We start from the raw sequence: 17,878 nt of genomic DNA, 5'->3' as shown, positions 1-17,878 counted from the left end.
ATCAACTTGTTTCTCGACTATTGAGACTATGTACTCCCTCTTTTCCGAGATGCTCTTGGCATGTTTTAATCTTCTTTTTTATTTGGCTGTTCCCTATGACTATTTCCATCAATTTCTGTTTCCTTTTTAGTCTTTGTTGTATCTCGATCTATCCCATTTCCCACCTTCTTCTTCACCCACTTGTCTCCTTGAGGCCAAGTTCCTGTCTTCAGGTTGCTCCAGAGAGACCTACATGGAGAGTAGGTTCCTTCCCCTACAGCTCAGGCTTTGACTTCTTATGTGAGAGAGAGGTATGAATTCATTCTCAGAGCAGGACATAAAAGACTAATTTCACATTTCTGAAAAGTCTTATCATGATATATTGTATTATTATGGTTCCTGGGTTTAAAAATTACTCAAGAAGTACACTCTTGACAAGACCCTCCATAAACCTAACCGACCAAAATCAAACAACTCAAAGTTCAGGCAATAAAGATAGCTTAACAGTATTTGGGTCCAATTAGTCATAATCTTTGTTTAATGTGAAGTTCAAGACAGTAGTTCCCTATAAAATGGTCTGATTTTGAGGCATAAGTTTGTGTTGTTATCCTAGCAACAAATCATAGAAATCTGGAGACCCATTAAAAGAAATATAAACATTAGAAAATCTTGGGATGCTCAAGTTTGTCATCTAGTATTCAGGATACCTGTAAACACCTGTTAATTGTTCCTATAAATATATCTTGAGTTCCTTCCCCCTAAGAATTTTCTTAATGTTTTTGAGTCAGTGTCTAGAGAAACAGCATTATCAGCTGCATTTTAAATTAAGTTTTCTGTAGTGGTCAAAACCAGAGGCAAGAGAATTGCCACACTGTTTTCTTCAACACTACACACAAGCCCCCAAAATGGGTAAAGAGGACATCTAAAGCTAAGTTGTGTGACATTTGATTGAATGTTTTTCTGTTCTCATCCACCATTCATAGAGTGGCTTCTACTTGTGTGAACCCTTGGGAGGTCTGATTAGCTATGAAATTCAATATTTTTCTCAATTTATTGATAAACTTCAAATTCCATACAACTTGCACCCCACTACTGACAAGAGTAAACACTCTTGCAATTCCTTTCTCTGTGGAAATTTTCTTATCTTTTAGAACTTGGTATTAATATCAGTTGTTGAATACTCTGGCTTTGATTATGGGAAGTATTATGGGAACTTTCAGAGAAAGCTATTCCAAAGTCAGGAGTGAGCCAGGCTCAAATAGAAAAATTGGAAACCCAGGAGGCAGAACAAAGTAATTCTACACAGACTCAATATAGTGGCTGGGAAACAGGGCCACCTAGTGGCAGTTGAGCAGAGTTCATTTAAATGTGTTCACTTCTAAGTCTTGTTTAGCTTCTGAACAAGGTTCAGTGGGAAACTGACTTTTTTGAGGACCCGTTATAGCATGATGTAAGGGTGCTAAATCACATTTATGGAAACAGATATTTCTGGATTTAGTATAGTAACATCATACTTAGACCCACATAGATATCCCACAGGATGACTGGAAGCACAATATACCTTTTGCTGGAATCTTGTATCCAGCAAAATTAAGCTTCAGATTTGAAGATGAAATAAAAACCTTCCGTGATAAACAAAAGTTAAAAGAATTCATAGCTAGAAAACTGGCACTACAAAATATCCTTTGCAAAATGTTTCATGAAGAGAAAATGAAAAACAACAATGAAAACCAGCAGAGGGAGGTAGTACACTAAAGGAAAAACTAATCAAAGAGGAAAACCAAGTCAAGTTAAATAACAAATAAACAAATATGGCTAGAAATACAAACCATGTCTCAATAGTAACCCTACATGTTAATGGCTTAAACTCACCAATCAAAAGACATAGGCTAGCAGATTGGATTAAAAAAGGATCCAACAATATGCTGCCTCCAGGAGACTCATCTGATAGGAAAAGACATACACTGAGTGAAGGTGAAATGTTGGGAAAAATCATACCATTCACAAGGACTGCGAAGCAAGCAGGGGTTTCCATATGCATATCAAATAAAGTAGACTTCAAGCAACATTAATCAAAAGGGATAAAGATGGGCATTACAAACTGCTCAAGGGAACCATACACCAACAAGACATAACAATCATAAATACATATGCCCCAAACAATGGTGCAGCTATGTTTATTAAAAAAAAAACGCTTCTCAAATTCAAGAGTCAAATTGACCACAACACAATAATTTGGGGGGAATTTAACACTCCTCTCTCACCACTGGATAGATCTTCCAAACAAAAGTTGAATAAAGAAACTATAGAACTCAATAACACAATCAATAACTTAGACTTAACTGACATATACGGAATACTTTAACTGGCATCAAGTGGATACACTTTCTTCTCAGCAGCACATGGATCTTTCTCTAAAATAGACCATATAGTATGCTACAAAGCAACTCTTAGCAAATAAAAAAAGTAGAGATACTTCCATGCATTTTATCAGATCATAATAGAATGAAATTGGAGATCAACAACAAAATAAAAAATAAAAATTCCTGCATCACATGGAGACTAAACAATATGCTACTGAATGAACAATGGGTTACAGAAAACATCAAGGAGGAGATTAAAAAATTCTTAGTGGTAAATGAGAACATAGACACAACATATTGAAATCTCTGGGACACTATGAAAGCAGTACTAAGAGGAAGATTCATTGCATGGAGTTCATTCCTTAAAAGAAGAAAAAGTCAACAAATAAATGACCTCACACTACATCTCAAAGCCCTAGAAAAAAAGAACAAAACAGCAACAAAAGCAGTAGAAGGCAAGAAATAATTAAAATCAGAGCTGAAATCAATGAAATAGAAACAAAAGAAACAATTGAAAAAATGACAAAACAAAACATTGATTCTTTGAAAAAAATAAATAAAATTGACAGACCCTTAGCCACGCTAACAAAGAGATGGGGAGAGAGAACTCAAATTACCAGCATACGTGATGAAAGAGGCAACATCATCACAGACACTAGAGAAATACAGAGGAAAATTAGAAATTATTTTGAAACCTTATACTCCAATAAAATAGAAGATATTGAAGGCATCGACAAATTTCTGAAGTCATATGATCTGCCCAGATTGAGTCAGGAAAATATGCATAACTTAAACAGACCAATATTAAGTGAGGAAATAGAAGAAGCCATCTAAAGATTACCAATAAAGAAAAGCCAAGGATTGGATGGATACACAGCCAAGTTCTACAAGACCTTTAAAGAAGAATAATACCAATACTCTTCAATTTATTTCAGGAAACAGAAAAACAGGGACCACTTCCAAACTCATTCTATGAAGCCAATATCACCCCGATTTCAAAACCAGACAAAGACACATCAAAGAAACAAAACTTCTCTAATGAATATAGATGCAGAAATTCTCAATAAAATGCTGGCAAATCGAGTACAAAAACATATCAAAAAGATTGTGCACCATGATGAAGTGGGATTCATCCCAGGGATGCAAGATTGGTTCACCATATGGAAATCAATAAATGTAATTCCTCACACATCAATAGACTTAAAGATAAGAATTATACGATCATCTCAATAGATGCAGAAAAAGCATTTGACAAAATACCGCACCCTTTTATGTTCAAAACACTGGAGAAACTAGGGATAACAGGAACATATCTTAACATCGTAAAGGCTATCTATGATAAGCCTCAGGCCAACATCATTCTAAACAGAGAAAAATTGAAGGCATTTCCTCTAAAAACTGGAACAAGTCAGGGATGTCCTCTTTCACCACTTCTATTCGACATAGTTCTTGAAACACTGGCCAGAGCAATTATTCAGATGAAAGACATCAAAGGGATATGCATAGGAAAAGAAGAACTTAAATTAGCATTATTTGCTGACATTATGATTCTATACCTAGAAGTCACAAGAAGCTCCACCAGAAGACTTCTAGAACTAGTAAATGAATTCAGGAAAGTAGCAGGATATAAAATCAACATCCATAAATCAAAGGTATTTCTATGTAACAGTGACAAAGCCTCTGAGAAGGAAATGAGGAAAACTACCCCTTCAAAATAACCTCAAAAAAAAAAAAGATACTTTGGAATCAACTTAACAAAAGAGGTGAAAGATCTATACAATGAAAACTACAGAACCCTAATGAAAGAAATCAAAGAAGACCTTAGAAGATGGAAAAATCTACTTTATTCTTGAATAGGCAGAATTAATATTATCAAAATGACCATACTACCAAAAGCACTATACAGATTTAATGCAATTCTGATTAAAATCCCAATGACATTCCTCATAGAAATAGAAAAAGCAATCATGAAATTCATCTGGAAAAATAAGAGACCCAGAATAGCTAAAACAATCCATAGCAGGAAGAGTGAAGCAGGTGGCATCACTATACCAGATCTTAAAGTATACCACAGAGCAATAGTAACAAAAAATAGCATAGTATTGGCACCAAAACAGACTCATAGACCAATGGTACAGAATAGAGGACAGGGAGACTAACCCACAAAATTACAATTATCTTATATTAGACACAGGTGTCAAAAACATGCACTGGAGAGAAGATATCACCTTTAATAAATGGTGCTGGTAAAACTGGAAATTCATATGCAACAAAATGAAATTAAACCCCCATCGTTCACCATGCACAATACTCAACTCAGTGGATCAAGGGTCTAGGAATTAAACCAGAGACTGCATCTAATAAAAGAAAAAGTAGGCCCTAATATTCATCATGTGGGATTAGGCTCCAACTTCTTTAATAAGACTCCTATAGCACAAGAATTAAAACCAAGAATCAATAAATGGAATGGAATCAAACTAACTAAAAAGTTTCTTCTCAGCAAAAGAAACAATCTGTGAGGTAAACAGAGAGCCCACATCCTGGGAGCAAATTTTTACCCCTCACACATCATATAGAGCACTAATCTCTAGGGTATATAAAGAACTCAAAAAGCTAAGCACCAAGAAACCAAATAATCCAATCAACAAATGGGCCAAGGACCTAAACAGACACTTCTTAAAAGAGAATATACAATCAATCAACAAATATATGAAAAAATGTTCATCATCTCTAGCAATAAGAGAAATGCAAATCAAAACTACTCTAAGATATCACCTCACTCCTGTCAGAATGGCAGCTATCATGAAGACAAACAACAACAAATATTGGCGAGGATGTTGGGGAAAATTTACACTCGTGCACTGCTGGTGGGACTGCAAATAGGTGCAGCCAATATGGAAAGCAGTATGGAGGTTCCTTGGAAATCTGGGAATGGAACCACCATTTGATCCAGCTATCCCTTTCCTCAGTCTATACCCAAAGAACTTAAAAATAGCATACTACAGGAACACAGCCACATCAATGTTTATAGCAGCACAATTCACAATAGCTAAACTGTGGAGCCAACCTAGATGTCCTTCAGTGGATGAATGGATAAAAAAAATGTGGAATATATACGCAATGGAATTTTACTCAGCATTAAAAGAGAATAAAACTGTGGCATTTTCAGGTGAATGGATGGCGTTGGAGAAGATAATGCTAAGTGAAGTTAGCCAATCCCCCTCCCCCACAAAATGCAGAATGTTTTCTATAAGAAAGCTGATTTATAGTGGGGGAGGAAGCAGGAACATGGGAGAGTTAGATGAATTCTAGATAGGGAGAAGTGGGGTGGGAGTGAAAGGAAGGAGGAAGGGGATTAGCAAAGGCAGTAGAATGTGATGGACATCATTATCCAAAGTACATATACAAGACTCGAATTGGGTGTCAACATATTTTATATATAAACAGATTTTTTAAATTGTGGTATATATGTGTAATAAGAATTGTAATGCAAAAAACCAAAAACAAAGTACATGTATAAAGGCATGAATTGTTGTGAACATACTCTATATACAAAGATATGAAAAATCGTACTTTATATGTGTAATAAGAATTGTAATGCATTCCGCTGTCATGTATTTAAAAAAATAAAATCAATAAAACTAAAAATTTTTTAAAAATTTTAAAAAATCTTACAACAGTCTTAAAGCAGAATATGTAAAGAACTTCAATGAAACCAACACAAAATAAGAATGGATGAAAGATAAACAGAAACTTTATATAAGTGAATATCCAAATAGTCAATAGAGTATTTAAAATGCACAACTTCATTATTAAGATGGGAATTTCTTATCAAAACTATATTAAATATTAAATACTAAAATACCACTGTACACATCAGAATGGCAAAAATTTGAAAGAATAAAACCAAATGCTTACAATATAAATAGATACTAGAATTCTCATACATTGCTGACATAAATTGACACTTTTTTAAAAAATTAATTTTTAAAAACTGATAATCGATTTTTTACAAGTGTTGGCATAGGCATCTGCAGTGTTGACTTCAACCTCCACTCCTGGCTCAATACTGATGGAGTTTTTTTTTTTTTTTTTAAACCAATCTCAGAAGGACTGTGCAAGTCAATGAGTCACTTGAGGATTCTCATGTGGAAGTGATCCCATGACTTGGAACACACCACAAGGCTTTTCTTGCAGCCCTTCTTAATCTTGGTAAGCATGCAAACAGATGATTTCACTTTGAGATTCTTTTCCTTTGTGCCTCTGATGAAGTGAGCACACACTTTCTCCAGCAATTTCACATTGCAGGTGTTGAGGGTAATTCTAGTTCTCTGACTTGCCACCTCAGGTTGCAGGGGTGTCTTTCCAGTATTTTTAAATGCCATGGCTGTGCTGCAGCCTCCTGATGGATTTATTCCTTGGCAAGAGAGAACAGCCTTGAGAGTGCAGCATAAGCAAACTGAATGGTGTTCTGTAGCACCACACCCACATCACTCTATAAAAACCAAACTAAAAAAAAAAAAAACAAAAGCTGCTCACACATTTTAAAAGCTGTTTGGTATTCTTTACTGATCTTGAAAATAAGTGTATGCTACAACTTAGCCATTTCAACTCCTAGTGTATACTTAATGGTATGTAAGTGCAAAAAATATACAAAAATTGTTTGTTACAGCATTATTTAATATCTCCCCAAGCTTAAAATAAAGTGTTCATCAATGGTAAAATGAATAATATAATATCCATTGTGATTATATAGTAGGAAATGTGTGCAACAATGAAAATGAGCCAAGTTCCCAGGTAGTAATGTGGATAAATCTCACATACAGAATATTTAGTGAAGGATATCTGGCAAAAAACACAAACACTTTATCATTCCAAGCAAAATCTAATCTATGGTGTTAATTTGCCTATTTGGAAGAAAAAGTGTATAGTGCTTATGAAGAGGCATGTGATGGGGGGAGAAACGTGGGATTGTGGATAATATTCTACAACTTGACCTGGATGATGTTTACTGGAGTGTGTTTGCTTCCTGACAAATTAAACTGAGCTGTTCACATGCAATCTGTGTATAGTTTTTAGTATATCGTTATATTTCCTTTTTTAAAGTAAAAAGAAAAAAAAGGATTAACCACATGTTTTGTAGCCTTCTGACTCACTGAGAGTCATTCTTTCTTTGAGTCTAGTATAGATAGAGGTTTCCCCTAAAGATATGTATATCTTAATCCCCAGAACCTGTGAATATGTTCTATGGTAAAAATGTCTTTTTAAAAAATGTCTTTGCAGATGTCTTTAAGTAATTAAGATTCTCCTGGGTTATCCAGGGGCCCAATGTAAATTCCAGGTCCTCATGAGAAGGAGACAGCAGGGTCAGAGTTAGTGAAGCAGTGTGGGAACAACTTGGCTGGCCATAGCTGGCGCTAAAGATGGCAGAGGTCATGAGTCTAGGAATGCAGGCAGTTTCTAGAAGTTGGAAAAGACAAGAAAATGGATTTTCCCCTAATGAAACCAGGGAGAATGAAGTCCTGCCATACCTTGTTTTCAGTTCCATGAGACCTAATTTTGGACTTTAGCTTCCAGAACTGGAAGATAAATTTGTTGTTTGAAACCATGTTGGTGAGTTTGTTGCTACATGAAGAGGAAGCTATCAGTGAGCCACACATTGTAATTGTGGAAGTGTATGTCACATGATTACTCTATGAATGTGTATGGAATGAATGGTGACAGTCCCCAAATGACGGAATCTTAATTTTGATGAAGTGATGTTATACATCAGTGTCCCTCTGTGAGAATTCAGTAACGGTATCAGCTGCCACCACAAGGCAGTTGCCTTCCAGTCCCTCTCTTTCTCTGATCCTCAGACTTTGGAGGCCTGGAGTTGAAGAAGACAGAGCACAGTCTTTGTAGTCATCAGACAAAGCAAACTGAGGACAAGGATGTGGATAAAGATGGCATGATTAGTGTTTCTCCATAGTCCATCTGAGGAATTCATTTGTCTGGAAGGTGAAAAGAACTTTTAAAAAAATATTTATTTTTTAGTTTTTTAGGTGGACACAATATCTTTATTTTTAATTTTTATGTATTGCGGAGAATCGAATCCAGTGCCTCATGCATGCTAGGCGAGCACACTACCACTTGAGCCACATCCCCAGCCCCTGAAAAGAATTTTTTACAGAAATAGAGAATAATAGGTTTGAAGTAATATTAGTCATTTGACATCTAAGATGGATTTTGCCGTGTATCAACTTTAGGTTGTAGTTACAGAAATATAGCACATCCTGGTCAGGTGGAGGGAGATCCTGGGTTTCACTTTACAAAACTTTCCTAAGTTTTTATGTGGTATGGATGTTGAAATGAAATCGAACTGGCTGCCACTGGCCTGGCATGGCAGGGTGACTTGAACCAAACGTAGGTGGTACAGACTGCTGAACCAATGTGAGGGATGGAGAATGTAGGAGTAAAGCCAGAATTCTGGAGCCAGCAGAATCCTTGGAACAGTGAGATAAGCTGAGAGACATTGTGTCTGTTAAGAGCCACATCAGCTAGCCAATTCAGCAGTGATGTCTCCCAGAATGTGCACAAAAAGCTCTGTTCCAAGCTCCAGATGATGACAATGCTATAAAATAAGCCAGCATAAGACTAGGTCCTTTCTCAATGCCAGAAAAAATGTTTACATAAGACACAGCCTTCCAGGAAACATTGAGAAAAGAAGCAGGTAAAGAAGTGAACTTTGCTTGATTAAGCACTATGTTATCCAAAAGAAACTAAAAACTTCTTATTTAAATTGTCAGGTTGGGTCAATTTTGAAGCTTGAAACTTATTTTTTTCCCTCCTGCTACCAAGGGAAAAGGACCTGTGAGATGTATCAGATTACAGTCTGCAATAAGGAGAGTAAAATAGTTATGTACATCATCTGAAGTGTAGTGTAAGCCTCCTGCAAATTTGTTGAGATATCTCCTTGAATAAGTTTTGAGAAAGGAGAGAGTGGATCAGAGAACTGCCTATCATCTTTTCCTTTCTCTTCCTGTCTCCTCTCTTTTCTTTCCCTATTCTCTGATTTTTCATTGAGTGCAGGAAGTTGGAGGGAATTTGAACTTGCATCCATAGCCCTCTTCTCTTTCTTTTAGAAGAAGTTATCTAGACAGGAAAATTTCCCATGAAGTATGAAGTTACTGCAGGTTCATTAAAATCAAAGCCTTGTAGTACATACAGGACATATATGAAAGCAAAATCTGGCCCTGGCCTGTACACAGGGAACAAAGGAAATAGGCATTTATACTAATTGTTGCTCTGGATATTATCATTGAAGAAAAAGTTGCTGAGATATTTTTGTTAATTTTCCTAGACACATGTCTGTTGACATCCCTGACCTTCAATCAATTCTCCCTTTCATTTTTTTTCCCAGTATTTGCTACTTAAATTGTAAGGTCACTACTCACATTTTATTCTGTCCAATGTTTATATTCTTTCAATCAGGTTTTGTACCTTTTTGGAAAAACATCTATGTCTAGTTTATTCTATAAAGTTCTATGTCCTTGCAATAGTCTCGATATGTCACCAACATTGAGTAAGATTCAGTGTCAAATTCATGCTGTTCCAAAATGTATATTCAAAGATGCTAACAATTATAGCACTATTTATAGTAGTGAAAATTTTTGAACTTCCCTAGCCTAGGATAGGATCCTGAATGATTACATTCAAAGGAATCTTATGCAGATATTCAAATTAATTTTTTAAATACACCAATATTTGCTGACATAAAAATATCCATAATAGGTACGTGATAGGAGATTAAAGGAGTGTGTATACTATACATTCTCCTGTGTGCAAAACGATATATATTTTATTTTGTGTCCACATGCCTGATGGCAGGAGTGGTTGTGAAAATATTTTTTTATTATTAGTTGTTCAAAACATTACACAGCTCTTGACATATCATTTTTCATACATTTGATTCAAGTGGGTTATGAACTCCCATTTTTACCCCATATACAGATTGCAGAATCACATCAGTTACCCATCCATGTTTTTACATACTGCCATACTAGTGTCTGTTGTATTCTGCTGCCTTTCCTATCCTCTACTATCCCCCCTTCCCTCTCCTCCCCTCCCATCTTCTCTCCCTACCCCATCTACTGTAATTCATTTCTCTCCCTTGTTTTTTTTCCCTTTCCCCTCACTTCCTCTTATATGTAATTTTGTATAACAATGAGGGTCTCCTTCCATTTCCATGCAATTTCCATTTACTCTCCCTTTCCCTCCATCCTCTCATCCCTGTTTTATGTCAATCTTCTTCTCATGCTCTTCCTCCCTGCTCTGTTCTTATTTGCTCTCCTTATATCAAAGACGACATTTGGCATTTGTTTTTCAGGGATTGGCTAGCTTCACTTAGCATAATCTGCTCTAATGCCATTCATTTCCCTGCAAATGCCATGATTTTGTCATTTTTTAGGGCTGAGTAATACTCCATTATGTATAAATGCCACATTTTTTTATCCATTCATCTATTGACGAGCATCTAGGTTGGTTCCACAGTCTAGCTATTGTGAATTGTGCTGCTATAAACATCGATGTAGCAGTATCCATATAGTACTCTCTTTTAAGGTCTTTAGGGAATAGTCCAGAAGGGGAATAGCTGAGTCAAATAGTGGTTCCATTCCCAGATTTCCCAGGAATCTCCATACTGCTTTCCAAATTGGCTGCACCAATTTGCAGTCCCACCAGCAATGTACAAGTGTACCCTTTTCCCCACATCCTCGCCAGCACTTGTTGTTGTTTGATTTCATAATGGCTGCCAATCTTACTGGAGTGAGATGGTATCTTAGGGTGGTTTTGATTTGCATTTCTCTGACTGCTAGAGATGGTGAGCATTTTTTCATGTACTTGTTGATTGATTGTATATCCTTCTTTGAGAAGTGTCTGTTCAGGTCCTTGGCCCATTTATTGATTGGGTTATTTGTTATCTTATTGTTTATTTTTTTGAATTCTTTGTATACTCTGGATATTAGGGCTCTATCTGAAGTGTGAGGAGTAAAAATTTGTTCCCATGATGTAGGCTCCCTATTTACCTCTCTTATTGTTTCTCTTGCTGAGAAAAAACTTTTTAGTTTGAGTAAGTCCCATTTGTTTATTCTTGTTTTTAACTCTTGTGCTATGGGTGTCCTATTAAGGAATTTGGAGCTCGACCCCACAGTATGTAGATTGGAGCCAACTTTTTCTTCTATCAGACACAGAGTCTCTGATTTGATATCAAGCTCCTTGATCCATTTTGAGTTAACTTTTGTGCATGGCCAGAGAAAGGGATTCAGCTTCATTTTGTTGCATATGGATTTCCAGTTTTCCCAGCACCATTTGTTGAAGATGCTATCCTTCCTTCATTGCATGCTTTTAGCCCCTTTATCAAATATAAGAAAGTTGTAATTTTGTGGATTGGTCTCTGTGTCCTCTATTCTGTACCATTGGTCCACCCGCCTGTTTTGGTACCAGTACCATGCTGTTTTTGTTACTATTGCTCTGTAGTACAGTTTGAAATCTGGTATCGCTATATCGCCAGATTCACACTTCCTGCTTAGAATTGCTTTTGCTATTCTGGGTCTTTTGTTTTTCCATATTGCTTTCTCTATTTCTACAAGAAATGCCATTGGGATTTTGATTGGCATTGCATTAAACATATAGAGAACTTTGGGTAATATCACCATTTTGATGATGTTAGTTCTGCCTATCCATGAACAAGGTATATTTTTCCATCTTCTAAGATCTTCTTCTATTTCTCTGTTTAGGGTTCTGTAGTTTTCATTGTATAAATTTTTCACCTCTTTTGTTAGGTTGATTCCCAGGTGTTTTATTTTTTTTTTTTGAGGATATTGTGAATGGGGTGGTTGTCCTCATTTCCATTTCAGAAGATTTGTTGCTGATATACAGGGATGCCTTTGATTTATGCATGTTGATTTTATATCCTTCCACTTTGCTGAATTCATTTATTAGCTCTGGTAGTTTCTTTGTAGACTCTTGTGGGTCTGCTAGGTATAGAATTATGTCAGCTGCAAGTAGTGATAATTAAAGTTCTTCTTTTCCTATTCTTACGCCTTTAATTTCTTTCGTCTGTCTATTTGCTCTGGCCAGTATTTCGAGAACTATATTGAATAGAAGTGTTGAAAGAGGGCATCCCTGTCTTGTTCCAGATTTTAGAGGGAATGCCTTCAATTTTTCTCCATTTAGAATGATGCTAGCCTGAGGCTTAGCATAGATAGCTTTTACAATGTTGAGGTAAGTTCCTGTTATCCCTAGTTTTTCTAGTGTTTTGCACATAAAGGGATGCTGTACTTTGTTGAATGCTTTCTCTGCGTCTATCAAGATGATCATATGGTTCTTATCTTTAAGTCTATTGATGTGGTGAATAACATTTATTGATTTCCGTATATTGAACCAGCCTTGCATCCCAGGGATGAATCCTACTTGGTCATGGTGCACAATTTTTTTATATGTTTTTGTATCCGATTCACCAGAATTTTATTGAGGATTTTTGCATCTAGGTTCATTAGAGATATTGGTCTGTAGTTTACTTTCTTTGAAGTGTCTTTGTCTGGGTTCGGGATCAGGGTGATGTTGGCTTCATAGAATGAATTTGGAAGAGCTCTCTCTTTTTCTATTTCCTGAAATAACTTGAAAAGTATTGGTATTAATTCCTCTTCAAAGGTTTTGTAAAACTCCGCTGTATATCCATCTGGTCCAGAGCTTTTCTTGGTTGGTAGTCTTTTGATGGCTTCTTCTGTTTCCTCCTTTGTTATTGGTCTGTTTAAATTGTGTGTATCTTCCTGACTCAATATGGGCAAATCATATGACTTAAGAAATTTATCGATATCTTCACTATCTTCTATTTTATTGGAATATAGGGTTTCAAAATAATTTCTAATTATCTTCTGTATTTCTGTAGTGTCTGTTTTGATATTGCCTATTTCATCCCATATGTCACTAATTTGAGTTCTCTCTCTTCTTCTCTTTATCATGGCTAAGGGTCTGTCGATTTTTTCAATAGTTTTTTTTTGTTTCAATTTCGTTGATTTCCACTCTGCTTTTAATTATTTCTTGTCTTTTGTTACATTTGATGTTGTTTTGCTCTTCCTTTTCTAGGGTTTTGAGATGAAGTGTGAGCTCATTTATTTTTTGGTTTTTTCTTTTTTTTAGGAATGAACTCCAGGCAATGAATTTCCCTCTTAAAACTGCTTTCATTGTGTCCCATAGATTCCGATATGTTGTGTCTGTATTTTCATTTATCTCTAAGAATTTTTTGATTTCCTCCTTTATGTCTTCTGTAACCCATTGATCATTCAGTAACATATCGTTCATTTTCCAGGAGATGCAGGATTTTTCCTTCCTTCTTTTATCATTGATTTCCAGTCTCATTCCATTATGATTGGATAAGATGCATGGTATTATCTCCACACCTTTATATTTACTAAGGGTTGCCCTATGGCATAATATATGGTCTATCTTTGAGAAGGATCCATGTGCTGCTGAGAAAAACATATATCCACTTGATGATGGTTGATATATTCTATATATGTCAGTTAAGTCTAGGTTATTGATTATGTTATTGAGTTCTATAGTTTCTTTATTCAAATTTTGTTTGAAGGATCTTTCCAATGGTGAGAGAGGTGTGTTGAAGTCACCCATAATTATTGTGTTGTGGTCTGTTTGATTCTTGAACTTGAGGAGAGTTTGTTTTGTGAACGTTGCAGCACCATTATTTGGTGCATACATATTGATAATTGTTATGTATTGTTGGTGAATGGTTCCTTTTAACAGTATATAGTGTCCTTCTTTATCCCTTTTGATTAACTTAGGTTTGAAGTTGATTTTATTCGATACGAGTATGGCCACTCCTGCTTGCTTCCAAAGACCATATCAGTGGTATGATTTTTCCCAACCTTTCAACTTCAGCCTGTGTATGTCTTTTCCTATAGTATGAGTTTCCTGAAAGCAGCATATTGTTGGATCTGTTTTTTTAATCCAAGTTACTAGCCTATGTCACTTAATTGGTGAATTTAAGCCATTAACATTTAGGGTTACTATTGATATATGGTTTATACTTCCAGTAATGATTATTTATTTATTTTAATTTGTCTTGTTTTTCCTCTTTGATTATTCCCCCCCCTCCCCGGTACTGAGTTATCTCCCACTGTTGGTTTTGGGTGCTGTTTTTCATTTCCTCTTCTTGTAACATTTTTTTCTCAAAATGCTTTGCAGTGCTGGTTTTCTGGCTGCAAATTCTTTTAACTTTTGTTTATCATGAAATATTTTAATTTCATTGTCAAACATGAAGCTTAATTTTGCGGGATACAATATTCTTGGTTGGAATCCATTATTTTTCAGCATTTGAAATACGTTGTTCCAGGATCTTCTCTCTTTCAACGTCTGTGATGAAAAATCAGCTGTTAATCTAATTCGTTTACCCCTGAATGTAATCTGCCTCCTTTCTCTTGTAGCTTTTAGTATTCTTTCCTTGTTCTGTATGTTGGATATCTTCATAATAATGTGTCTTGGAGTTGGTCTATTACGGTTTTTTATGTTTGGGATCCTGTAGGCTTCCAGGATTTGGCAATCCGTTCCATCTTTCATGTCTGGAAAGTTTTCTAAAATTATTTCATTCAACAGAGTGCTCATTTCTTTGGTTTGGACCTCTATACCTTCCTCTATCCCAGTGACTCTTAAATTTTTTTTTTTTTTTAATGACAGCCCATATCTGTTGGATGTTTTGCTCATGGTTTCTTACCAGCCTTTCTGCATTGACTATACTCTTTTTGAGTTGATATACTTTGTCTTCATTATCCGATGTTCTGACTTCTATTTGATCTAGTCTACTTGTAATATTCTCATTTGAGTTTTTGATTTGGTTTATGGTTTTCTGCATTTCTAGGATTATTGTTTGATTTTTTTAAAAAAATCTCTATCTCCTGGTAGAGTTGATTTTTTGTTTCTTGAATCTGCTTATTTAATTCATTTTCAAAGTATTCTTTCATTGTTTGGACTTGCTGTCTAATGACTTCTTTAAGATTCCATTCCATCTGAGTCAGGTATGCCTTGAGTTTTTTCTCTCTCCATTTTTCTGATGCCTCTAAGTTCTCCTGTAAATTTAAGTTGTCCTGCATTGTTTGTAATCCTTTTTTCCCTTGTTTTTTTTCATGGTGTTCACGTTACTTTCCAACTCTGATTAACTACTGTGTTTCTGTTTTCTCCTATAAATTCGTTTTGGTTTTGTATATCTCTGTGGTCTCTCCTTTGTGGTGGGAGACTATGTCTAGAGATGTTGGGCTTTATTGTAATTTAAAGCTGATTCATTCATTTCATAAAAGGCTTATGGATTCTGTAGGTATATAGTGATCTGTGTTTGGTCTTAGGACTTTATGTTTAGTTTGGGTGCAATGATGGTATGAAGGTTAGAATGTCTTGGCTACTTTGGAAGATTGCTCTGATGAATGGGGATATTAACAGGTGAATGGATCAGGGTATTTGGTAGTAGCTGGGGTCTTGGAGCCCTATAGACAGCCTCGGAACATTCACCTATTTGCATTTAGAAAATTACACGTGATGAAAGTTGTAATGCTTGGGATGAATGTTAGGGGGAAGGGGAAGGAAGAAGTCCTTAAAGAGAAAGAGGGAGAGAAAAATAGGTAGAATAAAGGAGAATGGAAAGAACAATAAATATTGAAAAGGGAAAAGAAAAAAAATGATAAATGCAGTCTTAGAGTTCTATTTTCTTCACTTCCAGTAGGTGGAGCTGTGCCTTCCGAGCTGAGCTTCTGCCCTCTATATGCCAGAAGCAATCCCTGTAAGGCGGCTCCTCTTCCCCTACTGGGCGTCTCTCCAAGCCTGTTAGCCCAGGCCTGTTTCTCTTCTATAGCCCCTCTCCCCTTTCTCCTGCCAGCCAGCCAGGCCCCGCTCACCAGAGGCATTCTCTGCAGATCTAGATACACTTGCAGCCCCCTGAGTGCCCTGTTTTCCTGAATGACTGAAAACTTTCTCTGTTTGCCATTTTCCAGATCCCAAGGTTGTGGAGCGGGTGATCTGGGAAACATCAGCTTCTTTTGCCTGGACCCCTTTGGTGGCCACGCTTCCGGGAGCTGGTGGCTAAAGCCTTGGATGTTGCTGCTGGTGGTAGGGGGAGTTGGAGGTCAGGAGTTCCCCTCTGCTTCCCTCAGCCCCTACAGTCACACCCATGGAGCTCTGGGGAGAGATTTTTGAGGTTTCCCAGCTGTATGTATCTGGTGGGGATGGGAGTCACACACCTGTTGAAGCTGATTTTGCTGGGAAGGGATCCCGTCTGCCGAACTCTGGTGATGTCAGCTCTCTGCTATGGCGGGCCCCAGACTCCTTGCCAGAGTGTCTGATGGGAGGGGTGGGTCTGGCCTGTTTCTGGTCTGTTCCGGTCTCGGCTTCAGTTCTCCGTGCACTGTTTCATGAAGGCTTTGTTAGCAACCTCTTCCAAGGGACCAACTCTTCCTTTCTCTACACCGCACATGGTCTCTGGCAGTGCTGACACGCCTCTGTCTGCATCCGGTCACCAGACAGCAGTGACCCGCACCTCCGTGCGCAGGGTGGCAGAGATTCACCCATACCAGGGCAAGCTGTCACCTCCAATAATCCCAAACTCCCTGCCTAGGTCTCACTTCAGTGGAATTTTGCTGGGAGTTTCTCAGTAGGCAGAATCCACACGTTCTGATGTGTCTCTCTGTCCGTGTGGCTGAAGAGGTAATGAAAGCGCTGCCTCCCCGCCCGCCGCCATGCTGAGTCTCACCACCATTTTGAGTCTCACTGTGAAAATATTCATGGAAGGTGGTATTTGGAATTATATTATTTTCCCAAATTTTAAAGTTTTGTCCAAATATCATTATTTATTTAAATTCAGTTATAAAATTGTTATCAACATTTGATTTTTTTTCTCTAAACAAAATTATTTAGGGGCTCATTGTGGGAAGCCATTCTCGCACGTGATTTGAGTTACCTTCCTGGCTGGGTGAGAGGCACTCAGGCAAGCTTTGTCAGAGCCTTCCCCACCCTGTCTCAGGTGGGAGGGCTTGTCCATGTGGGGGTGTGCCTGACCATTGACCTGAAGACCAGTCACTGACCCTGACCTTGGAATGCTGCCCCCCTCGACATTCATTGGATGGAATTTTCCCTTGAATTTTTTGTTCCCCAATAAAAGCTCACTCCCTGGCATGTTCCCTGTCTCTATCACTGGCCTCTCATGTTAACCTCGCTACCACATTAGGTGGCTAGAGGCACGAGCTAGAAGGAGCCGACTCTGACCTTGGCAAAAAAAGATAACTGAGAGTCATGTCTCTTTAATTTGAACTCACTAGTTAAATTCTATGCTTCAAACCTCTATTATGAAGCTAGGGTGCTGGTCGCGTGGCTGAGCTCATTGCATAGTGGGTCTCATTTGGAGCAATGTAAAGGTTTCAGATACATTTAGCAATGTCTGGAAACATTTTTGGTGCCCTTTCTGCTGAGAGGAGTAAAGGCATCCAGTGGTGAATCAT

At 37.2% G+C, this 17,878-nt stretch overlaps 1 pseudogene; it reads right to left on the bottom strand.

Annotated features, from left to right (window-relative positions):
- Positions 1–6,298: 6,298 nt before the first annotated feature.
- Positions 6,299–7,894, bottom strand: LOC114078882 (small ribosomal subunit protein uS10-like; annotated as a pseudogene).
- Between the last annotated feature and the right edge of the window lie 9,984 nt (positions 7,895–17,878).

The sequence above is a fragment of the Marmota flaviventris genome, chromosome 9, assembly GCF_047511675.1.
Source record: "Marmota flaviventris isolate mMarFla1 chromosome 9, mMarFla1.hap1, whole genome shotgun sequence".
Classification (NCBI taxonomy): domain Eukaryota; kingdom Metazoa; phylum Chordata; class Mammalia; order Rodentia; family Sciuridae; genus Marmota; species Marmota flaviventris.
Note: the sequence above shows the minus strand (reverse complement) of the source record. Positions and strands in the feature narration are given on the sequence as shown.